Raw genomic sequence first — 26,039 nt, 5'->3', positions numbered from 1 at the left:
TGACCCTTCCACTGATGGCCTCAAGCGTAGCACCTTCAGAAGAGGTCCTCGCTCTTGGGACCTTCTGCGGGGCGTCTCACTTCGTGCACCCTGTGCGGTGGCAGCTGCACAGGCTGTGAGCTTCTGTCCTCTCGGTTTAAAAAAAAATTGTCTTCAACAAATAATTGCACCATTTCCTGGTCCATTTAATGCCTGGAAAAAGCCCAAGAATGCCTACTCGCCGGTTTTTCTTGCCAGAGCGCCTTTGCCTTAGATACACAAACGGCTCTTACAAAACCCCAAGGCGCGTGAAGACTCCACAGAGCAAAGCTCACTCCAAGCCTCTTGTTTCTTATATAAACCGAAACCGAGCTTCAGAAACATATGTGCGGGGCAAAGTCCACGAGGCAGCCTCTCCCACCTCACTGTCGTAAAGGCTACACTACATGCTCCCCCGCCTGGCCGAGGGTGGTGGGCAGTGTATCTGGGCAGTGAGGCTTGCTGGACTCTGCAGTGGGAGCTGCAGTTAAGTGACGGGGCCAAAGTCCTGCTCAGAAGCCCGCGGCGGGCCTTTCAGATGTCAAGTGTGCCGAGCCCCAGGGCTTCTTCAAACCCTCACCAGACACTCCCTGTCCTTTCATCTCACTCTGTCGGAGTCGTTTTCCATCCCTGCCTTCTTTGTCACTTTCTACCGTTCTCTCCTTGTTTTTCTCTCTTGGTGAAAGTCTGGTGAGGGGGAACAGTAAGCGCTGGTTGCAAAAATGAATACTGATGGGCCCACCTGCAAACACCGGCACAAATTAAGCACTGGTATTTGGGGTACAGCAGCCCAGGTCTTGCTCCTGGCAGGTGGTGTTAACATACAATAAAATCATTTACGGTAAACCCCCAGTCAGGGCTACATCTATTCAAAAGAAAATTCACTTTATGGAGACTGCACTAGGATCGCCTGGTGCGCACTTGAAATATGTGTACGGTATAGGTATTAAACACGTAGAAGGGACAGTTTGAAATAATGGTTCACAGTGACAACCCGAGGTCTCTAGTCCAAGTAACTCAAAAGATAACACCCCCAAATGCATTTGCCACCTTGGCTCTCGCAGAAATACTGGAGCAATTGTTAACCGAGTAGGTATTCAGAACGGCTGCCTCAACCAGAAAAGAATAAACCAGTGTTATCCTGTGGGCCAGTAAGGTTTGGATAGTATTTGTGTGCCTTAAAAATAAATAAATAAATAAATGAATGACTAAAAAATAAAAAAAGAGAAGACGTGGCTAGTGCTCGACAGTTATCCTAACACTTTTCAGCACGCTAGATCTGAAAACATCTCTGGAGAGGAAATTTCTTATGAGAGACTTTTGTTGGGAAGTACAGAAATACCGTGTTATTGCAGTCTTTGTGCCCCTTTGCATTTTTTGATAAAAGTATATTTTTGTCTTTTCCCTTCGAAAATGTCATCATGTCCCAAGGACGACGAGGTCTCCTGGTACCTCGAGTTCTAGTCAAGGGTCACCTGGAATTATAACACTCTTAAGCCTTAGTGCTATACCCCCAGATGTGGATTTACCTAATTTGCTACATAATGTAGCATCTGCTCCAAAATTTGCAGTCTTAAACAATAAATATTCATTCTCGCTCAAGCTGATATATCATTACTAAAATACATGTGGCTTGTCACCATTTCAGGCCTTTTTCAAAAGGTTAACTGGTCACCTCCAAGTTTCTGACTAGGAGTCCTGCAGGTTCTAATGACTCAAAACGGTTGACCGTACATATTAATGTGTCACAATGGCAAAACAGTACTGACAAAGAAGGTAGCAACTTGCCACATAATTTGCCTTTTATTTTTCTGTATCCAATTAACCTGCTGTGCAGTTGCCCACGAAGCTAATCCATTGTACTTTGCACACATAGGTTCATATCCCATCCTCGTCGCCACTGTTAAAAGGTACAAGAAATGAACCAAGGTGAAGATACCTGTACTCCGATATAAGTTTATTATTCAAGTCACCAGGAACTGCATCCAACTCCAAGCCTTCCAGATGTCTCACGCCTAGAACATTCAGTCACTCAATACTAAAATTATTTAGTCAACCTGATACATAATTTTGGCCCTAATTACTGCATAATTCCAGAGGCCCTCCTCAGAGATCACCAGGTCCCATAAGTTAACTTAAATATTTGTTTGGCCAGTAGGTCATTTCTGGTGCAGTTTTTCTTCCGCCTGTGGTTGCTTATGCATCGGTCTTTTCTTGATTAGGCTCAGGCAAGGGCTGTAGGAAAGACAGGAGACCTCAAGACTCCTTACAAAGGCTCTTAAATGTTAATCAACAATGACCTAGGCGGATCTGGGCATGAGAGGTGGACCTCAAGGCTGCCCTGTGGAGGTAATGTGCAGACAGTGTATCCAACGACACATCGAAGATGGAGTGTGGCGGCGACCCAACCCCGCCTCAAGGCTCCACGACCAGTGGAGTGAACATGCTGCCGGATAGACCCAGGCAGGCATCACTTTCAACAATGAGGTGCAAGGTAAGGCATTGTCACGAACATGAAAAGTCATTGGTGCAGGGTAATGACGTCCGACACCTTCTAATCCTAATGCTGTTCTAGTAGTACAGTCTAAACCAAAGGTGATTTTAAGACCATTATTTATTCTGTTCCTGTTCTGTGGACATAAGCCCAGCACCCAATGAAAATTGAGCATTGTTCAAAGTTTGAATGGTCTGGCCATTCAGCCGGAAGCATATATGTTTGTTTCATGTATATTCCAGCCAGCTACCAGACGGAAAAACATAACTCCATATAAGGCAATGGATATTTCTGTGCCTCAGAGGGAGGTGGGTGGCAATAAAAGTATGTCCCTCTAGTGGTGAGGTGCTATATCAGACACACGTGGCTCTAGTAGGGAGCTCACTTATGTATTACAGGCTTTTTACCAGGCAAAACTTGATAACGGACTGCGTGGATGTTACACATGGGACCAATAGGCATTACTGCTGGGGAAGACTAAAAGGTCCTACACCTGAACTCAGCGACACCACAACAAAGCAAGCAGGATCCCATAACAAGTCGAGGTCGATTGCTTCTTCAAGTGTGAGCTTCATTTTGGTACCCACTAACAAGCAGCCTATGGCAGTTGGTGCTCCTGACATATTGATGCCAATTTGTGACTATGGATGAACAATCATTGGTAACCTCAATTTATCCAGTTCGATCCCCTCCACCCTGAGTGCAAAGACAGAACAAGCTTTCTAGGCAGATGTTAAATGTATTTGACATAAATAGCCATTTAACATTAATAGTTGCGCTTAGAGCACTTTATATTTCGCACAAATATTCCATGACAATCTCAGGGCCAACCATAAACTTGATTTTAAATGTACATATGTCTGTGCAAATAATACTGGCCATTAATTCTGAATAAGCCAACAGGTTATCAACGTCACGCCTCACAATCGATAACTATTTTGCACGTATAGAACTCTGAACAGTGGCACGCACTTTGTTTACGTAGTTGCTCTGTGTGTATTTTTTTTGTATTGAGTGATTTAAATGTGGAACGGTTTTAATTAACTAAGAGCAAATAGACAAAATTCAGCAGCCTATGTCTTTGTTGGTGAGAAAGAGAGGGCACACAATTGTAGCCTCTGGGACTCAAAGATCTCAGGATGACAAAAAAGATGACAGCAAAGCATTCACCAAAAAGAGCAAAAACACAGGGTGGAATTCCTGCTTCATAAAGATTTAGACTTACACTCTTAACCCGACATGCTGAGGATTGAGAGATCCTTGCACTGACTACCTTACTTCTGGTTGTTCATTCTGTGATAGTCCAGTGTCTCCCATTCCAGTCCAATGCAGCATTAATTAATTGTATAATTATTAGCACATTGGATTATTGCAACAAACTGCTTGGGGGCCTCCTTCATCTCCCATTTACCCACATTGGACAAGTTGCTAAACTTCTCCTGCAGTTCCTCAACTTGCCCCGGCTGTCACTCAGCGCTCCCTTTCGTCATGAAGCTTGGTGGCTCTTGAGGACAAAAACAAGGTAGTCCAGAAACTGTTGACAACCCTTTCAAAGTGGTTCATGATTTTTCCTACACTTCTTTCCCAACATTTTGACCAGCTAACCTTCCACCATGAATTTATGACACAGAAACCAGAACATGCTGGTCCCACCTAAGCCATGTGTGGCATCCTGATTTCTATCCTGTCCCCTTGTAGGTCCCTGTCTGTAGACATCCCAACACGCCCAAACTAAACTAGTTTCAAACATGCAATCTCGAGACAACAGGATGAAACAAAACCTAAAGATGCCCTCATATCTAAAGCATAAATAGATATATATGAATACAACACCCAGTGACCCGTCTACAAGTGAGATTTGTTTCGCTGATGACTGTTTCCAAATCTGCATATTTAAAAAAACGCCTCAATTATTTCCTCTGGTTGAGTTATGCCTTGAGTGTGTTGGTCTATGTACCAACTCTGTCTTTTTGGGCAGCATTTCTCCTTGAAATGTCAGGCTGCCCTTGACAAATAAATGAATCGAGGTGCACACATTTAGGAGGTAAAACAATGCCTCCTTTGAACCTAAATAGGATGTTAATACATTCAAACCCAAAGCATGACTCCTATGGACACGCATCTGGTAGACTGGAACGCTACTACTGAATGAATACGGACCATTAAGATTATCTAGAATGGTGTGTATTTGCACAGCGCACTATCACCCGTGAGGGTATCCTGGTGCTGTGCTGGTGTGTGTATGCTCACACCTGCCTATGGTAGGTTGGTTAATTGAAAAGCCAGGTCTTCAGCTTCTTGTGGAATTCAAGAACAGAGGAGGCAGAGAATCTGATGTGGAGGAGAAGTCCATTCCACCCTTTAGGGGAGATGTAGGAGAATCATGGAAATCAACGAAGACTCAGCTGTCTACAGCACCTGCCTTCAGGTGCTGTTTACTAGACAGATCATTACGTACCCAACCACAAACCGACATCTCACTCACTATCGGAAGCACCTTCAGGCATAAGTGCTGCTACAAGCCACCTGCCAATCGATGAAAGACCCCGCTGAATAAAAACATGACAGTCTGCAATAGGAGACCACCTCACTCCCGGTCATTAAGTACACTGTCTCCAGTCCTGAACTTTTCACCAACAATTCGTTGTTTTCATGTGTGTTAGTCCAATTTGTTCAATAGAAGCAAACAAAACACCCAGAATGCATTAATTAGGTTATCACACATACGTTCAGGACTCGAAAGAATGTCCGTGATGACATGGAGGGAGTCGGTTACACTCATCTACACACCTTAAAGGGTCCATCCGGTGAATTATGTCTCATTACAAGTCAGAACTCACACAGTCCTCAATAAACCAGGCAGCTTCCTGCAAGGTAGTAACGCAGAACTGGGCAAAGAGAACTGTGTTTTTCTTCACTGGATGTCCATTTAAATCCACTCTTCCGACCATGCACAAGAAACCGAGAACCAATACACTTGATCGTATAGAAATCCCTATGGGATCTGCTGACAGTTGCAAGGTTAGTGGGGGTTGTAAATGCTGCCCAAACATTGAAAAGATAAAGGTTCATATTCACATTGGATTATATGGTATCTGTAAACAAGTTCACTCGTTTCTTATCGATTGTGTATTTTAAAATGTTATTTGTTGATAGTGTGACTTGTTTTTTATATATTTTGCATTACGAGTCTTGCTTTCCATTTTTGTATTGGTTTTTACGGTGGTTTTAGCCTGTTTTATGTCCTTTATGGTTATTTATTTAACCGAATAAAGAACATTTGCTTCTTCTTTCTTTTACATGTTTTATTGCTCAACATAACATATGCATATTTTGGTATTGTATGTTATTGATAGGATTGTTTCGGGTATGCGGTTGGGGACCATCCATAATTTATGTGCATGATATAATTATGGCTTTTGAAACCACTGTTAATTGTGCAATCACAATAGTGGAGTAAGGAACATACATCTATATACATTCTAGATATGCAATTCATACATGCAAGGCGGATGTACATTATTAAGCTAGTCCCGCTTATAGACAGATGGTCCCTGTTAAGGTCTTGCAGTTTTATTTTTAACGCCACTCAAAAGTTCCAGCATGCAACGTGTTGCAGGATAAAAAGGCAGGACTGGCTGAAGGTGCGACATATGGCACAGGACCAACAGACAGCCTTTTCCTTCCAAAGCGATACCAAAGGGGATGATGGACGGAACGTTTGAACAAATCAAACACTCACCCCCAGTCAACTGATCTGGGTGTAATCCATCATCATTATTTAGCTCACTCCACCACCCCAATTCAGACATGGCCATATGCAAATCAGACTGACCCTGTGCCTCATGGGAACAGTCCAGCCGAACTGCCAAGCCATGCCTTCCCTGGACCAGAAACAAGCATCCTGGGACCGGTTTCTAGCTAATCAGCCGTCTTCAGCCAGGCTAGCTTGAATCCAGTGGCAAAGTGAGCAAAGGACCCACGTCTGGGCGTACCCTGCCAACTTAGGGCGAACAAAGCGATACCAAAGGGGATGATGGACGGAGCGTTTGAGCAAATCAAACACTCACCCCCAGTCAACTGATCTGGGTATAATCCAGCATCATTCTTTGGTATAGCCTTTTCCTTCCAGCATGTTGCTGAAACAGGTGATGAAAGTAGGGGTGTGGGGTGCTGCAGCACCCCCATAAGAACCGTGCTGGAGTTCAGAAAGTGAAGGAGCAAGAAAGAGGTCTTAACATTTTTTTTAATCTTGTCACATTTGCTGTGTGTTTCAAGAATAGTGGTCAAATGTCAGACTATGTCTTCTGACAAATTGCTGCTTATTATTTTAACATGGAGATTGGGATTTACTTTTCTTTCTCTGGCTGCAAATTGAGAGACTTTGGTAAAAGCAACTGAGTGATGATCTTGATGGGATACAGGGAGTTTGAAAGGAAATGGCGTAGGGTGCCATTTTTTTTTAATACAACAACATTTAAATATCTGTAAAGGAACTGTACAAATAGTTTAAAAAAAATATGTCAGCAGTTGGGGAAGCACAAATGAAACACATTTTTCTTGTAATTCAGAGGTTTGGTGGAAACAAAGATTTTAATAGGATCAAATCAAGATACTTTAGTTTGTGATGCGCAAATGATAAATATTACACAGTATCCTTTATGTGCTGTATAATTTTAGCAGTAAAACTGCATACCTGTGTAAATGTGGGTCCATTTCCATGGAAACGTGCGGTCTGTAAATGGCAGTGTACTGCCGCACCAGGCCTGTGTAATATATTTACAGCAGCGTGCTCCAACAGCCACCATCCATGTACATCCTCCGCCCTTACCGCTCTCCTGGGCGTGGCACATTTGTTACACTTCCTCTTTGTGTTGCACTTGGACTTTTCAGAGTTGCTATGACTACAATGATGTAACATTGATGGCAGCACCCCTACTCTGAAAATTGTTCTAGCACCACTGAGACCAACAATAACTTATGTGGCAGCTAGTGTTAGCAGTAAAAACAAGCATTGACAAATCCAATAGATCTCGCCCATGCAAGAGCTACTGGCCTTGCCAATGCTTTTTAGCAATGTTGTACAGCAGCATGGATGCTGCTCAGCTTGGCTGCAGCTTAGTAGAGGAGAGTGGGGTCGACTGCAGTGGCGTGGAGAGTTGTTAAGTGTAGTGTTGTGCTATTGAGTGGAGGGGTATAGAGTGGAAGGCTTAGAATAGAGTAAAGTATTGTGGGGTGGCAAAGAGGGAATTGTGTAGAGTGGAGTGTTGTAGCATAGAGTGTAGTAAAGTGTCATGGACTTCAGTGCCTTGGAGTGGAGTGTCGTAGAGTGGCATAAAGAGGAGTATGCATGGTGTGGTAGCGCGTTGCCATTATAGACAGCATATTTTCAATTGAAATCACCATTACATTTGCACATACAGTTTTACTCATAAAACTATACAGCGCACAAATGATAATGTGTGGAAAAGGCATCAACCAGTGTATTGATTTGATTGTATTGAAATACTTGTTTCCACCATACTTCAGAATTACCAAAATATGTGCTTCATTTGGGATTTCCTAATTCTGATATAGTCTGAAATATCTGCACAGTTCATTTACTGACATTTTAATTTTGTTGTGTGCTAGAAAAAAAATGCTCCTTTCCCACCCCACAGAGTCCAGCACGATTGTAAAATGAATCCTCTCACTTTGAAGTCCGCAAAAGAGAAGTAAACACCAAGCTCCCTCAGAAGACACAGCCTGACTTTTGACCTCAGTCTTTGAACGCATAGCAAATATGACAAGATAAGAGCACTTAAAGGTCTGTTTACAGAAAGCGAACACTTGTGGTAGAATACAGTAAACAGGCTATGCTCCACAGAAGGTACAAAGACAAACGGAACAGCCTAAAACAAAACATGCCAGCAAATAGAAAGCTAATGAGAACACTCAGGGAAGAATGCAAGGAGTGGTGGCAAACAGGCAATGCTCCACAGGCGGAACAAAGACATTCTGGGCAGCATAAAAAACATAAAACCAGCAAATAGAAAAGCAAGCAAATGTAAATTACAAATCAATGGTAAGCAACACACAGAATGCATTCCCAGGGAAGCTTTCAGAATGTTACCCAAAAATATTTTCCCAACCAGGCAGCTGCAATGTCTGGTAGGTTTTGACCTAAAAACCAGTGTCACCGAACACTTAGCTCCAGTTCGGGGATTTAAGCTCCTGTAAACCACTCTAAGTGGTTCCATTCTAGTAGTCCCAGGCCTAAAAATCCTTGAATGCACTAGGTTGTAAATAAAAAGCTAGCACTTACATAAAGTAACTCCTCCAATAGAAACACTTTATAAAACACCAAAATTGAATAACTGAACACACCACTCTTGAGTGAATTACCATGTTTTGACATAATACTATGTTTTAACCCTGGGCTTTATTTTACAAATTATTGCTTTCAGTCTAGTCCTTGTAGTTATGAACCCGATGCATACTGGGAGTTGTATCCAGTTCCTTGCAGGTCGATCAATGCCTGCGATAAGTCTCAGGGGTCAAGGGGAAGCACAGAGCGGGAAACCTGCCGCCCCGGTAACCCTGCCCTGACAGGTGTGCCCTCACCAGTGCACACTCGAGGCGGCTCACAGCTGCCGTGCCACACGCACACGCCCACACTCTCGCACCCACCTGGCTGCGGTCCTCCCGGACAGTACAGCAGAGGACTCCGTGATAACCGTGAAGGTGTGGGGAGCCCCTGTCCTGACACTAAGGGCGGGGCCAAGTGCACGGGAGTCACGTGACTGACGGCTGGGCCACGCCCAGCAGCCTCACGGCAGCTGCTGGGAGCCCGTTGTGCTCAGTAATGCGCTATTTCTGCACCCTGTGCTCCCCGGGGGCTTCTCCGGGCAGTGACAGGCGCCTTAGCAGGGAAACGTGAATTGACACTTGTGTGGTGAAGAATTGTGTGGCATGGTACAGCAGCTTGGTGTTACATTACAGCACGGTGCGTCATGTTTGGTTGTGTTTGTAACATAACAACGGCTTGTCCAGGTAAACACAGAGGGGCTTATTTACTAGACCCTTTCGCCGCCGGTGTGTCACTTCCCCCCCCCCATATTAAAAGTGACGCACCGGCGGCGCAAGGGGCTTGTAAATAAGCCACTGAGTTCGCCAGTTCCCCCGGCCCATGCTTGCGTGGTCTCCACTTCGGTTGTTTTCTTTACATTGTGTACCTGACCTGTAGTCCAGAGTTTTAATGGGATAAAGGGGACTACACGTCCCAGAATGCAAAGGGAAAACCTGGACTGACTGGGATGCTCACACACATGGCCTTGGCATTGACAACATGACTGCTCTGGTGACCACGGGTAAGGGAGACCTGGCAATGCGCCACAGATCACAGAGAGGGGATGTCTCTGGACATCGCTGGAACATATATACATGGGCCACTAAATGGAGAGATGTCTGTGTGTGCTCACTGCTGCAACCCTGATATTGGGTTAACAAAAGGGTTTAGAATGTTCAATCGTTATAATAAAATGTATAATAGTGTACTGGAAACATGGCAGCTCCCCCCTCAGGTCTGTCGTTTCAGAGCAACCCGGCCTTCGTCTTTTTACAATACTTGGAAAGTTGTGACCTGCACAAAGATAGCACATACATTCCTGCAACAGTTACTAAACCCACTGCGCTATCCAAGCAGTCAGATCATGATAAAGATCTATACAGTCTGACACGGGGCGCACTCAGGCATGAGGTGAAACGCCCCCCGCCTCTCCAGGCTGCGGTATCTCGGGAGGGGACCGGGGTGTGTCCGTGGAACGGGATTAGAACCGGTCCCGCAGAATGTGCCTGGGAGGCAGGAATGCTGCGGAACAGGCTCGGCCGTCCCTCGGGGTTACCTCCTGTGGGCCCTGCGTGCTGGCAACCAAAGAAACTGGACGGACGAGGGAGAGGCTGGGTGATACAGATTGTGTAGCTGAGAGGGATAACGCGCCTGCTGCAGAGACTGCCGTTCAATCCACATACCTCAAATTCGAATCTCAGTAAAATTAGCAGTTTGTTATGCCAGGTTCCGATATCTGTGGTACTGGGCAGGTGCCAAACACATCAAATAATGTATGAATTAGTATACCTTCTGAAAACACCTTTGACCTGTTGGTTGCAGTATCTAATCCCATAGGCCTGGGCAGAGTTTGCGCAGAGCTCCGCGAAGTGACCAAAAACATACGCAGAGTTCCGCAAGTGGTGGAGTGCATGATGTCATGCTGATTTTTAGCACTGGGTGTTTGTCCACTCCTGCGCAGTAAAATCAGCGTGAACGACACCACCCGCAGCCCAAGAGGGCGCTGCTCTTTCTGCAGCTCCAGTAGATGTTCTACTCGAGCGACAGCTTCCTCAACGCGAACGGAAGGTTTCCCAATGCGAGCGGTGGTGACCATCTGCGACTGCCCGCGTAGGGGAAATCTCGCCGGGAGGTGGTCTGGAGTAAGATTTTCCTTGCTCGCCAACTTAGCAATGTGCGTGAGCGAGAAAAAAACTTCAGCTCTGTTATGTGGATCAGAGTTTTTCGGAACTCCGCGCACTATGCGGAGCGGGTAAAACTCCGCGACCTGAGCCGAATTTCACGCCCAGGCATGACAAACGTGCCGGTTGCAGAAATCTACCTTCTTGTAACCTCTAGGTCACTCATTCAATAAGCTAGCTGTGGGGGTATTGCACTGCAGTTGCTTATATGTAGCGCTTTATAACTCTCACGAGGCACCTGTTGCAGAGATCTGTGTGAAACCTGCAGGCCGCAGAATCCAGATCCTGGGTTCTGTCCCTGGTGAGTTGCAAATATGTGCAACCTGAAGGGAGTGTGCACAAGTGTGACGTTCCCTGAGGGTCTTGCAATGGGGTGGAACACGTGGTGATAGCGCAGAGATATTAGTGTAAGGAATGCTGCACTTCAGACAGTGCCAGCTCATTTATTGCTTTTTAATACAAACACTGCGATTCCTATACACTACAAAACCTCATTAGTAGATTGTGAGATATCTCTTCCTCGGGTTAGGACGTGAGACAAGGGAAGATCTTTGTGCAGGAAGTGAAAACAAGCACTGGCAAAGCCAATAGGTCTCACCTTTGGGCTTTGTTAGTGGCTTTTAATGATGTACACCATGGATACTCACAAACATCTTCCATGGGGCCAAAAGTATGGTCTGTGTTGCGGTGGAGGGCCGTACATCCAGAAAAGGATGTACGGTGGGTCCAGGTGGAGTGAAGCATGTCCAAGGAGTGGACTATGAGTTATGGAGTTATTTTGAGGGATTCAGTCCATTCTGCCCTATAAATGATGCTCCTAATCTCTAGTGGAGACACTGATTTGACACTACTGCGGTATGCTGTATCTGAATCTCTGTACCATACCCTGGGATAAACCTTCTCTGCTTTCTATCGCTACCTTTAGTGAGTCAAGTGTGCAAAAGAATGAACTTGATTATTACATTGGAATAAAATATAACCTAAGCCCTCATAATCTCTTTAGCCCTTTGTTCCCTTATCTTTAAACATTAGGAATGCTTAGAAACAGAATCAGATAGGTTACAAGCGCTATAAAAACTCTTTGATAAAACCCCCTCCCCGACGATACCTGCATTTTAAGTATTGCTGGTAAAAGGACCATATTAGGTGGTTATTCTAATTGTGGTTTATAAAGTTCGTGCAAATATTCCTTCATTGCTTTTAATTATATCTCTGTATTTTTAGATTCTTGCAAGAAGGCCTCCGAATTTGTCCTTTTAACATCCATTATGTTTTGTTGAGATGTGAATTACAGATGGTAATACGGTTATCTGTATATATGCTTCATTTGTAAAGACTGTTCTTTTTCAGCACTTGTGTGTTAGCACTTACTACTGATGTAAAAGCTGAGAAGTGCAAGCTAGATTTGAGCCCATGCTATTTAAATTACAGCATGCTGCTTCCTTCGAGACTTGCGAAGAAACAGGATTGTTCAAAAGAAGTGTACCAACAAGGGCTCTGCATGAATTACATTTTGCAATTGGCATGCGCTAGGGATGCTGGAGCAATTTTTTAGAGTGGAAGTGCTGTCATTCATTTTACATCACTTAAGCTATAGGGACTGTGAAAAATCTATGCGTCACACAATGAACACGTGCAGTAAATTTATTCAGTAGGAGAGGGGTAAGGATGTAATATGTAGCTGTGATGAACAGGATCAGTACTTGTTTCTGGGGCTGGTATGCTAGTATTGGACAGGATCAGTACTTGTTTCTGGGGCTGGTATGCTAGTAATGGACAGGGTCAGTACTTGCATGTAGAGCTGGCATGCTAGTAATGGACAGGGTCAGTACTTGCATGTAGAGCTGGCATGCTAGTAATGGACAGGGTCAGTACTTGCATGTAGGGCTGGTATGCTAGTAATGGACAGGGTCAGTACTTGCATGTAGGGCTGGTATGCTAGTAATGGACAGGGCCCGTACTTGCATGTAGGACTGGTATGCTAGTAATGGACAGGGTCAGTACTTGCATGTAGGGCTGGTATGCTAGTAATGGACAGGGTCAGTACTTGCATGTAGGGCTGGTATGCTAGTAATTGACAGGGCCCGTACTTGCATGTAGGACTGGTATGCTAGTAATGGACAGGGCCCGTACTTGCATGTAGGACTGGTATGCTAGTAAAGGACAGGGCCAGTACTTGCATGTAGGGCTGGTATGCTAGTAATGGACAGGGTCAGTACTTGCATGTAGAGCTGGCATGCTAGTAATGGACAGGGTCAGTACTTGCATGTAGGGCTGGTATGCTAGTAATGGACAGGGCCCGTACTTGCATGTAGGACTGGTATGCTAGTAATGGACAGGGCCCGTACTTGCATGTAGGACTGGTATGCTAGTAATGGACAGGGCCAGTACTTGCATGTAGGGCTGGTATGCTAGTAATGGACAGGGCCCGTACTTGCATGTAGGACTGGTATGCTAGTAATGGACAGGGCCCGTACTTGCATGTAGGACTGGTATGCTAGTAATGGACAGGGCCCGTACTTGCATGTAGGACTGGTATGCTAGTAAAGGACAGGGCCAGTACTTGCATGTAGGACTGGTATGCTAGTAAAGGACAGGGCCAGTACTTGCATGTAGAGCTGGCATGCTAGTAATGGACAGGGTCAGTACTTGCATGTAGGGCTGGTATGCTAGTAATGGACAGGGCCCGTACTTGCATGTAGGACTGGTATGCTAGTAATGGACAGGGTCAGTACTTGCATGTAGGGCGGGTATGCTAGTAATTGACAGGGCCCGTACTTGCATGTAGGACTGGTATGCTAGTAAAGGACAGGGCCAGTACTTGCATGTAGGACTGGTATGCTTGTAATGGACAGGGCCCGTACTTGCATGTAGGACTGGTATGCTAGTAATGGACAGGGCCCGTACTTGCATGTAGAGCTGGCATGCTAGTAATTGACAGGGCCCGTACTTGCATGTAGGACTGGTATGCTAGTAATGGACAGGGCCCGTACTTGCATGTAGGACTGGTATGCTAGTAATGGACAGGGTCAGTACTTGCATGTAGGGCTGGTATGCTAGTAATGGACAGGGTCAGTACTTGCATGTAGGGCTGGTATGCTAGTAATTGACAGGGCCCGTACTTGCATGTAGGACTGGTATGCTAGTAATGGACAGGGCCCGTACTTGCATGTAGGACTGGTAAGCTAGTAATGGACAGGGCCCGTACTTGCATGTAGGACTGGTATGCTAGTAATGGACAGGGCCCGTACTTGCATGTAGGACTGGTATGCTAGTAATGGACAGGGCCCGTACTTGCATGTAGGGCTGGTATGCTAGTAATGGACAGGGTCAGTACTTGCATGTAGAGCTGGCATGCTAGTAATGGACAGGGTCAGTACTTGCATGTAGGGCTGGTATGCTAGTAATGGACAGGGCCCGTACTTGCATGTAGGACTGGTATGCTAGTAATGGACAGGGCCCGTACTTGCATGTAGGACTGGTATGCTAGTAATGGACAGGGCCCGTACTTGCATGTAGGACTGGTATGCTAGTAATGGACAGGGCCCGTACTTGCATGTAGGACTGGTATGCTAGTAAAGGACAGGGCCAGTACTTGCATGTAGGGCTGGTATGCTAGTAATGGACAGGGCCCGTACTTGCATGTAGGGCTGGTATGCTAGTAATGGACAGGGCCCGTACTTGCATGTAGGACTGGTATGCTAGTAATGGACAGGGCCCGTACTTGCATGTAGGGCTGGTATGCTAGTAATGGACAGGGCCCGTACTTGCATGTAGGACTGGTATGCTAGTAATGGACAGGGCCCGTACTTGCATGTAGGGCTGGTATGCTAGTAATGGACAGGGCCCGTACTTGCATGTAGGACTGGTATGCTAGTAATGGACAGGGCCCGTACTTGCATGTAGGGCTGGTATGCTAGTAATGGACAGGGTCAGTACTTGCATGTAGGGCTGGTATGCTAGTAATGGACAGGGTCAGTACTTGCATGTAGGGCTGGTATGCTAGTAATTGACAGGGCCCGTACTTGCATGTAGGACTGGTATGCTAGTAATGGACAGGGCCCGTACTTGCATGTAGGACTGGTATGCTAGTAATGGACAGGGCCCGTACTTGCATGTAGGACTGGTATGCTAGTAATGGACAGGGCCCGTACTTGCATGTAGGACTGGTATGCTAGTAATGGACAGGGCCCGTACTTGCATGTAGGACTGGTATGCTAGTAATGGACAGGGCCCGTACTTGCATGTAGGGCTGGTATGCTAGTAATGGACAGGGCCCGTACTTGCATGTAGGGCTGGTATGCTAGTAATGGACAGGGCCCGTACTTGCATGTAGAGCTGGCATGCTAGTAATGGACAGGGCCCGTACTTGCATGTAGGGCTGGTATGCTAGTAATGGACAGGGCCCGTACTTGCATGTAGGACTGGTATGCTAGTAATGGACAGGGTCAGTACTTGCATGTAGAGCTGGCATGCTAGTAATGGACAGGGCCCGTACTTGCATGTAGGACTGGTATACTAGTAATGGACAGGGCTCGTACTTGCATGTAGGACTGGTATGCTAGTAATGGACAGGGCCCGTACTTGCATGTAGGACTGGTATGCTAGTAATGGACAGGGCCCGTACTTGCATGTAGGGCTGGTATGCTAGTAATGGACAGGGCCCGTACTTGCATGTAGGACTGGTATGCTAGTAATGGACAGGGACCGTACTTGCATGTAGGACTCGTATGCTAGTAATGGACAGGGCCCGTACTTGCATGTAGGACTGGTATGCCAGTAAAGGACAGGGCCAGTACTTGCATGTAGAGCTGGCATGCTAGTAATGGACAGGGTCAGTACTTGCATGTAGGGCTGGTATGCTAGTAATGGACAGGGCCCGTACTTGCATGTAGGACTGGTATGCTAGTAATGGACAGGGCCCGTACTTGCATGTAGGACTGGTATGCTAGTAAAGGACAGGGCCAGTACTTGCATGTAGGGCTGGTATGCTAGTAATGGACAGGGCCCGTACTTGCATGTAGGACTGGTATGCTAGTAATGGACAGGGCCCGTACTTGCATGTAGGGCTGGTATGCTAGTAAAGGACAGGGCCCGTACTTGCATGTAGGACTGGTATGCTAGTAATGGACAGGGCCCATACTTGCATGTAGGACTGGTATGCTAGTAATGGACAGGGTCAGTACTTGCATGTAGGGCTGGTATGCTAGTAATGGACAGGGTCAGTACTTGCATGTAGGGCTGGTATGCTAGTAATTGACATGGCCGTACTTGCATGTAGGACTGGTATGCTAGTAATGGACAGGGCCCGTACTTGCATGTAGGACTGGTATGCTAGTAATAGACAGGGCCCGTACTTGCATGTAGGACTGGTATGCTAGTAATGGACAGGGCCCGTACTTGCATGTAGGACTGGTATGCTAGTAATGGACAGGGCCCGTACTTGCATGTAGGGCTGGTATGCTAGTAATGGACAGGACCCGTACTTGCATGTAGGGCTGGTATGCTAGTAATGGACAGGGCCCGTACTTGCATGTAGGACTGGTATGCTAGTAATGGACAGGGTCAGTACTTGCATGTAGAGCTGGTATGCTAGTAATGGACAGGGCCCGTACTTGCATGTAGGACTGGTATGCTAGTAATGGACAGGGCCCGTACTTGCATGTAGGGCTGGTATGCTAGTAAAGGACAGGGCCCGTACTTGCATGTAGGTCTGGTATGCTAGTAATGGACAGGGCCCGTACTTGCATGTAGGACTGGTATGCTAGTAAAGGACAGGGCCAGTACTTGCATGTAGGGCTGGTATGCTAGTAATGGACAGGGCCCGTACTTGCATGTAGGACTGGTATGCTAGTAATGGACAGGGCCCGTACTTGCATGTAGGACTGGTATGCTAGTAAAGGACAGGGCCAGTACTTGCATGTAGGGATGGTATGCTAGTAATGGACAGGGCCCGTACTTGCATGTAGGACTGGTATGCTAGTAATGGACAGGGCCCGTACTTGCATGTAGGGCTGGTTTGCTAGTAAAGGACAGGGCCCGTACTTGCATGTAGGACTGGTATGCTAGTAATGGACAGGGCCCGTACTTGCATGTAGGGCTGGTATGCTAGTAATGGACAGGGCCCGTACTTGCATGTAGGACTGGTATGCTAGTAATGGACAGGGCCCGTACTTGCATGTAGGACTGGTATGCTAGTAAAGGACAGGGCCAGTACTTGCATGTAGGGATGGTATGCTAGTAATGGACAGGGCCCGTACTTGCATGTAGGACTGGTATGCTAGTAATGGACAGGGCCCGTACTTGCATGTAGGGCTGGTTTGCTAGTAAAGGACAGGGCCCGTACTTGCATGTAGGACTGGTATGCTAGTAATGGACAGGGCCCGTACTTGCATGTAGGGCTGGTATGCTAGTAATGGACAGGGCCCGTACTTGCATGTAGGACTGGTATGCTAGTAATGGACAGGGCCCGTACTTGTTTTGGGACTGGTATGATATTGATGGTCGATATCAGTACTTCTCAGCACGGTTGCTCTACTAGTGATGGGTAGGATCAGTACTTGTTTCTGGGGCTGGTATCCTAATAAGGGACAGAATCAGAACTTGCTTGTAGGGCTGGTATGCTAGTAAAGAAGAGGATCAGTACTTGCATGTAGCGTTGGTATTCTAGCAAAGGACAGTACCAGTACTTGTTTCTGGGGCTGGCGTGATATTGATGGTCGATATCAGTACTTCTTGGCAAGGTTACTCTGCTAGTGATGGGCAGGATCAGCACTTGTATGTAGGGCTGGAATGCTAGTAATTGACAGGATCAGTACTTGTTTCTGGGGATGGCATGCTAGTAATGGACGATATCAGCACTTAGCGGTAGCGCTGTTTTACAGAAATAGACAGTATCAGTACTTTACTTTTGAGCATGGCTTCTGTATAAGAAATGCATATTTGATAGTCTAGTACTTCTCTTCAAGTTGCAGCTGTACTAGTACGTGCTGGCACTTCATTGCAGTATTGCATGGGTGCTACTGGTACTTCTCTGCTTGCCTGCTGATGTATTGGTAAGGAACCGTTCCAGTGTTTTTTTGCAGTGTTGCTATACTTGTATTTGACAGTCCAGTACTTTGCTTCAAGTTGCAGCTGTGAAGCGAATGGAAGTGCCGGCACTTATATGCAGCATTGCATGGGTGCTGCAAGTACTTCTCTGCTTGGCTACTGATGCACTGGAACTGTTCCAGTACTTCTCTGCAGGGTTGCTGTACTTGTATTTGACAGTCCATTACTTTGCTTCAAGTTGCAGCTATACTAGCAAGAGGCAGCACTTCTTTGCAGTACTGTATGGGCACAGCAAGTACTTCCCTGCTTGGCTGCTGATGTACTGGGAAGGAACCGTCCCAGTACTTTTTTGCAGCGTTGCTATACTGGCATTTGACAGTCCAGTACTTCTCTTTAAGGTGCAGGTGTACTAATATATAAGTGCCGGCACTTCTATGCAGTATTGCATGGATGCTGCTGGTTTCGTGCTCACATTTGACGGAAGACTAGTGGTACCGGAAAGGGCGGAACGACCGAGCAACACCCCCCTGCCTGCGGAGAGAATGGAGGAGCCCGACCCGGCCAATCGAGGTATACGGGAGTTGGAGGGTGTGCCGTTGTGCTGCAGAGGCCCAGAGAGATGGGCGCGTTGGTGCTCAGGGAAGGACGAGGGCACCTTCGAATAGGCGGTTTGCTTTCCTGCGTGAGGCTCCAGCTCCGATTAGGAAAGGAGCTCAGGGGCAGCAGACTGCTTGTGATCGTTTTTAGGCCCCGGTGGCGCCCTATGCTTGAGCTGCGACGTGGCTTGCCTGGGTCTTTCCCCGAAGCCAAGTTGCTGCCAGCCCTGTTAGTCCGGGTTTACGGTGGGAGAGGGGCCTCACGTTTCCGTCTGGGAGAGCGCCACCTTTAACTAACATCTAGGAGTCGTGTGGGGCAAAATGGCGGCGGCCCGTGGCCTATGGCGCAGCGGCACCCCGCTCTACCCGCCCCCACCCATACCTCCCAAGAGTTGGAGGTGGTGCGGGGAGCTGGATCCCGAAGAGATCCAGAACCGGCTGCAGAAAACACGCTGGGAGCTGTGCACCCGCAGAAAGATCCTGATCAGGAATTTACCACAGAACTGCAGCAGCCAGGTATCTCCTTGGATGTAAATGGAAAGCGTTTTTAGCACCTCTGTTCCTGTGCCTCTGTTCCCTGCTTGTGATCGTTTTTAGTGCCTCTGTTCCTGTGCCTCTGTTTCCTGCTTGTGATCGTTTTTAGTGCCTCTGTTCCCTTTCTTGTGATCGTTTTTAGTGCCTCTGTTCCCTGCTTGTGATAGTTTTTTGTGCCTCTGTTACCTGCTTGTGATCGTTTTACTTGCCTGTGTGTGTGTGTGGCTGTGTGTGTGTGTGTGTGTGTGGCTCTGTGTGTGTCTGTGTGTGTCTGTGTCTCTCTGTGTGTGTGTGTGTGTGTGTGTGTGTGTGTGTGTGTGTGTGGCTCTTTGTGTGTGTGTGTGGCTCGGTGTGTGTGGCTCCGTGTGTGTGTGTGGCTCTGTTTATGTGGCTCTGTGTGTGTGTGGCTCTGTGTGTGTGTGGCTCTGTGTGTGTGTGTGTGGCTCTGTGTGTGTGTGTGTAGCTCTGTGTGTGTGTGTGGCTCTCTGTGTGTGTGGCTCTGTGTGTGTGTGTGTTGGGCTATGTGTGGCTCTCTGTGTGTGTGGCTCTGTGTGTGTGTGGCTCGGTCTGTGTGTGGCTCTGTCTGTGTGTGTGTGGCTCTGTCTGTGTGTGTAGCTCTGTCTGTGGGTGGCTCTGTCTGTGTGTGGTTCTGTCTGTGTGTGGCTCTGTCTGTGTAGCTCTGTCTGTGTGTGGCTTTGTCTGTGTGTCTGTAGCTCTGTCTGTGTGTATGTAGCTCTGTCTGTGTGTGTGGCGCTGTCTGTGTGTGTGTGGCTCTCTGTGTGTGTGTGTGTGGCTCTCTGTGTGTGTGTGACTCTGTCAGTGTGTGTGTGTGTGTGTGGCTCTGTCTGTGTGTGTGGGTGCGTGTGGCTCTGTGTGTGTGCAAATGCAATAGGTCTCACATTTGCAAGAGATTAAGCTATTGGCATTCGAAGGTTTTATGGATATCATTTACCCAATTTTAGCCAGGAAGCTGTTTATACAGTGGAGGTACGGCAATTTGCCACTTAAATGCTTCACCTGTAACTGGCTTCACGCTGATGACAAAATTTGTCCAGGGTGCAATTCTCATGATGAAGATGAAACAAACTTTTTCTTTTTTTGTCCGGCATACCAGAGACCGAGGAAATACTGGCTGGTCCCACTATGCAGGAATTTGGGATTTAGGACCCACATGCATGCGTATAGAGTATTAAGAACCAGCACCCTGCCCCATATAGTTTTTGCAGTGGCAAAATTCATTCATGCTATGTGGTTGATTAGGAAAAAATTGTTAAATGCATAACTGCCGTGAATACTGATAATTGTATTTATCCAACGGATTGTGTTTTCAAATTATTCCATGAACTGTCCTTTTTAATGATGAATTGGTGTCTCTTCTCATCTGACTTGAACAGCCTGGCAAGCAATCTGTATGATGTGTTTTTTTTCTTTTTTTAAAAAAAATTAGTAATCAATTTCTGGTGTATTCTTGTAACTGCATTTTTCCCTTTTATGAATGTTCAAATGTATGCCTATTGTATCTTTTATGGTCTCTACGACCGAAATAAAGAATTTTTGGATTGGATTGGATTGGCTATTGGCATTGTAAATGACAATGCCATTTGTTTATAAGTTTTAAAAACAAAAATAATGTCATGAGCAATGCCAATAGCTCGAACTTTAACAAAGACGAGACCATTGCATTGTAAATGCTTGTACCTTGGTAACACTCTCTGAGCAAAGATTTCACCTCATTAGTACCAGTTTAACAAGAGAACACATAAATAAGTAACTGAAAGATGACCAGTTACCCTTTACAAAGGGTCTTCCGAGGTGTGAAAAACACATAACCATGTTTTTAGTTACCTTTTGAGCTAGAAACAAAGTTTTATTTTTGTTTAAACGTCAGTTTAGGCAGCAGATGCTGCTTTATGTGGCACGTCCTTAATTATGCGGAAAAAAGCCACGGCCGCAGAATCACATAATTCCAGTAGCCCTGGTTATACCATGGTTGTAAGTTAGTGACTGGCGACTCCGCTCAAGAAGAGCACTTATTTGGCTGCTAATATTATCCTATTTCCTTGCCCTGGAAACCCTTTCGATTTCCCATTTGTATTTCTGGTACTCTTCACAACGATTCACGAACCAGATCTTAAGGCACTTCAATGGTCACTCGTGTCCCTCACACACTGCATCAAAATGGTTCCCACAAAGGTTCACAACAAAAAAGAATATTTTTCTAACCACACACCCTGCAAGGTTTAATTTGCGACCCGTATGCACAAGCGCTTCAATGCCTAATGTAGGGTTAGTAAGCGCTACAACATCTCACCTAGGGCTTTACTGTTCTGTCAAATTTTCAACCATTCCTTGAAAATCCCACAAGAATATGCAACATAGGGACATTTGTACAAGCCCCTATCGCCACCACAACGTCACCTATAGTGACGTTGTGGAGCGATAGGGGCTGCGTCTTATGTACAAGGCAGCGTTAAGCCACTTAACATGGCTTAACACTGCCTTGTACATAAGGCCCCCTTTCACGCTATGTTAGCGTGAAAGGGGTGGGCAGAGGGAGTTGCAGTGGTCGTTCCACTGCAACACCCATTCATATTGCTGCTGCCCCTTATGTACAAGTGTGGCGTTCTTGGGAGGCAGTGTGTGACGGGCGCAGGAGTAATGGGCAACAAGCGGGTCTTTGTTAATGGGTGTTTATTGATTTATACAGAAAGTCAGTGCATGTGGTTCTCCTGGGCAAAGTCCGACGCGGGGAACGACTCCTTTCGGACCTCCGAGGGCAGGACTTCGTAGGCTCAGCTCGACGAGATCTTTCCCGGGTCCGTCGAGGAGTTACTTCGTTTGGCTCCGTCTTGACTCTCGAGATAAACAAGACAAGACAGCACTTTGTGAGTGAACTATTCTATGAGATATATCGATGTCAGGGAAAAGGAGTGAAGGGAGTCACAACCCTTGCACTTTGTTTATAGACAGTGACCAAGTGATGGATAGTGCTCAGGGTAGGGAAACACCGGGACGCGGGGATACCAATGTCACATTCTGGGACCGCCCTTACGTCCGACCCAACCCCTGATTCTGTTCCGTACCTGAGTGAGCCATACACCTTCCCTGGGTGTATGGCTGGGCGACTCGTGAAGTCGTTGGCCTCCTGGCTTTCCCTCCGAGCTACTCGCTGTTCTTCCTCCGGTCTCAGCTTCCTCGTAGTTTCCGAAAACCTCCTCCTCCGCAACGCTCTTCCTCTCCTCACCGCTCCACTCGTCAACTCTCTCCCTCCGGGTGAACAAGCACACTCCTGATTGGCCGGTGCTCGTATAAGACGTCTCCCCGTCTTGGTGTGGGCCCGCCCACTTCTCAGCCGTCTCAACGTTAAAGGGCCAGTCTACTGAATCGTTGTCTTGATCTTGAAACTCAATATTGACGTTCTGTAGGGAGCATAAAGAAGGGGAGGAGGTAGGTGAGAGCTGATGAGCGGTCTCTGGGTCGTGAACAGGAGCATATGGCGGACCCATGCTGTTACACAGTGCCAACATTAAGACCAGGGAAAACCTGGTCTTAAGTTGGCGAAACAAGGATAAATGTATTACTCCGAGGTGTCTCTTCCTGTAATCAATCAATGAATCAATCAATCAATCCTAGCATTTGTATAGCGCACTACTCACCCTGAAGGGTCTCAATGCGCTTGGGGGAAGGGGTCAGCTACTGCTCGAACAGCCAGGTCTTGAGTTGTCTCCTGAAGGCGAGATGGTCCTGGGTCAGCCGAAGGTGGATGGGGAAGGAGTTCCATGTCTTGGCCGCCAGGTAGGAGAAGGATCTTCCTCCGGCGGTGGCTCTTCGGATGCGTGGTACAGAGGCGAGGGCGAGGCTAGTGGATCGTAGCTGGCGGGTGGGCGTGTAGAAGGTCAGGCGGTCATTGAGGTACTTGGGGCCCAGTTCGTGGAGGGACTTGTTTGCGTTGGTGAGGAGCCTGAACGTGATCCTCTTGTTGACGGGGAGCCAGTGCAGGTCCCTCAGGTGGCCAGAGATGTGGCTGCGTCGGGGGATGCCCAGGATGAGTCGGCGGAGGCGTTCTGGATGCGTTGGAGTCTTTTCTGTAGCTTGGCTGTGGTGCCGGGGTAGAGGGTGTTTACGTAGTCCAGTCGGCTGGTGACGAGTGCCTGGGTGACCGTCTTCCTGGTTTCGGTCGGGATCCATCGGAAGATCTTGCGGAGCATGCGTAGGGTGTGAAAGCATGATGAGGAGACGGCGTTGACTTGTCTGGTCATCGAGAGGGAGGAGTCCAGGATGAAGCCCAGGTTGCGTGTGTGGTCTGTTGGCTTGGGAGTGGTGCCCAGGGCAGGGGGCCACCAGGAGTCGTCCCAGGCGGAGGGTGATGATCCCAGGATGAGGACTTCCGTCTTGTCTGAGTTCAGTTTCAGGCGGCTGTTCTTCATCCACTCAGCAACGTCTTTCATCCCTTCGTGTAGTCTGGTTCTGGCGGTGTCGGGGTTTCTGGTGAGGGAGAGGATAAGCTGGGTGTCGTCGGCATAGGAGATGATGTTGATGTTGTGTTGGCGTGCGATGACTGCAAGAGGTCTCATGTAGACGTTGAAGAGGGTGGGGCTGAGTGATGATCCTTGCGGTACGCCGCAGATGACTTCGGTGGCCTCGGATCGAAATGGGGGGAGGCGGACTCTGTGTTCTTCCGGCGAGGAACGAGATGATCCACTCCAGTGCCTTCTCTTGGATGCCGATGTTGCTGAGGCGTTGGACTAGAGTGCGGTGGCAGACAGTGTTGCACGTTGCAGAGAGGTCCAGGAGGATGAGTGCCGCTGTTTCCCCGTTGGCGAGCAGGGCTCGGATGTCGTCGGTGGCTGCGATGAGGGCGGTCTCGGTGCTGTACATAAACAAACTTTTTTTTAAATGTGATTGTCACTTTCATGTGTGCTGCATGAAGCAGCACACATTAAAGTGACAGAAAGGCATTTCTAGGATTGTTTATGTGCAGGAAGGGACACCTTCCTACATATAAATAATCCTCCCCTGCACACAGACACCCTTGCACTATGGTGCAAGGGTGCCTGTGTTGGCTCTAAGTTGCTAAACTTAGCGCCATTGCAGGGGGAAATGCAAGGCTGCACCACATTCTTGTGAATATGGTGCAACCAGGAAGAATAACGCCTCACTCCACCACTTCCTTGTACATATCCCCCATAGTGTCTTTCGGGCCACAAGCACGGCAAAATGTCTTCTTTACCCCTGACATCGGCAGGTAGCCAAAAGGAACCAATATTTTGACAATGTGTATGTAAGACTTATTCGCAGATATTCCCAAATTATTTTAATGTTTTAAATGGTGTTGTAAAATAATATGTCCATCTTTAGCTAAAAGGTCTACTTAACGTCACTCACCTGCTTGTGTTTACTCAGGCCCCTCCTTTCGTACTCAGTCACAGTTCATGAAATCAGTATTTTGCTTCCTTGAACAAATACCGCCAGCCTAGATTCCTGTCATTCATGATGTGTGTATAAAAACACTAGTTAATCATTAAAAGACTTGTTGGACAACCGCTGAAGTGTGTGCAGGCCCTTGTAAGTACCTCGTAGGCCCCTACTACACACCACCCCTCGAGACTCAAAGCAGCAGAAATACGTGGAAGGCTCAGTGAATGACTTGACGACATGTTTCGGTGTCTTTTTGTCTCATTCTGTAGCTCTTCTCCCCGGCAACCCTTAAATACTTCTGCTTTTTGTGAATAAAATAGACTTATCTTTTATTCTTCGCAAAGCCTATTTTTAACTTAATTTCACCTTTCATATAGTGGTTCAGGTTGATGTAAATACACTTTCCCCAGAAAGAATATGAGGAGTGGTGATGCAGGAAATTAATACCTTTTGGTGAATATTAATAAACAAATTATATTGCAGACTAAAATATGGACTAGAAAACAATTTCAGTACATTTGGATGAATAATATGTGAGTCAGAGGATAAATGAATCTAAAAAATTAAGCCAGCACTTTTTAGAGACAAAGTGTGACAAAGGACTGGTCTGCTTTTCTACATAGCATCAAAATAAAGACAGCACCCTTCCAACCACACAACCAATATATGACGTAGCATGCTACCCATGTAGGCAAGCACCTCAGTGCCCCACATAGGGGGTACTAAATGCTATTTAAATGTTGCAATACTGTTGATATTTTAGCAGTGCAGCACGTTTCAAACAGAAATGCTTCAAACAACTTCCAGAATCAGTGAAAACGAGGCTCGCTCAGCAAGCCAAGTGGCAACATATTCCAAATTAGTGCACCTTGAAATTTTTATGGTGCAATTTGTTGTTCTATGGCAGTCTATGCACATGCTAGGAGATAAGATAGGATTGTGAGTTGATGCATCTTTTGCAGAGCTTTGGGTGCACCAGTGCTTAATTTGAGCTGATGGTTTCTGGTGCTCAGCACCGAAAGTGTTTACACCAGTACTTGTGACAGTTTGCCACAAGGTGGCGCTATCTTGCAAATTTGGAGATGTCATCAACAACTGTCAATTATTACCTTAGTATACATTGAAAATGCCTATTACCTGCCGCCCACGCCATTTCTATAGCTTTGGGGCCTGGAATAATCTAAACTGTCACACTTGTAGAAATTAGATGGTTAGTAGTTCTGTTGTTACTGTCATTGGCATAATGGCAGGGCAATGTGTAGTGCAAGCTGCAGTGGCCTCCTGACGAAAGCCTAGGCACTTATTTAGTTACATATTAAGCACTGGCGGTGCACACTGGATGAAATAGGTCTGCAGAAGTGACATTGGGTGGATACAATCAGGTTCCAGTCCCGGAAGATATCCTTGAGCCGGAACTATGC

The 26,039-nt window shown here is 46.8% G+C and overlaps 1 protein-coding gene across 3 annotated transcripts in view; it reads right to left on the bottom strand.

The window, feature by feature from the left end:
• Positions 1 to 26,039, bottom strand: part of ANXA9 (annexin A9) — a 155,132-nt gene that overhangs the window by 107,674 nt on the left and 21,419 nt on the right. The window contains exon 1 of one of the 3 annotated variants that reach the window (XM_078669117.1): positions 9,182 to 9,269. The exons of 1 other annotated variant lie outside the window; for it this stretch is intronic. The gene's annotated coding sequence lies outside the window, so the exon portion shown is untranslated. Of the gene's footprint in view, positions 1 to 33; positions 339 to 9,181; positions 9,270 to 26,039 lie in introns of those variants that run through there. One more of the 3 variants, XM_078669116.1, reaches the window with a different exon arrangement.

The sequence above is a fragment of the Lissotriton helveticus genome, chromosome 12, assembly GCF_964261635.1.
Source record: "Lissotriton helveticus chromosome 12, aLisHel1.1, whole genome shotgun sequence".
NCBI classification, from domain to species: Eukaryota; Metazoa; Chordata; class Amphibia; order Caudata; family Salamandridae; genus Lissotriton; species Lissotriton helveticus.
The sequence above is the reverse complement of the archived record's forward strand: the minus strand, read 5'-3'. Positions and strand labels throughout refer to the sequence as shown.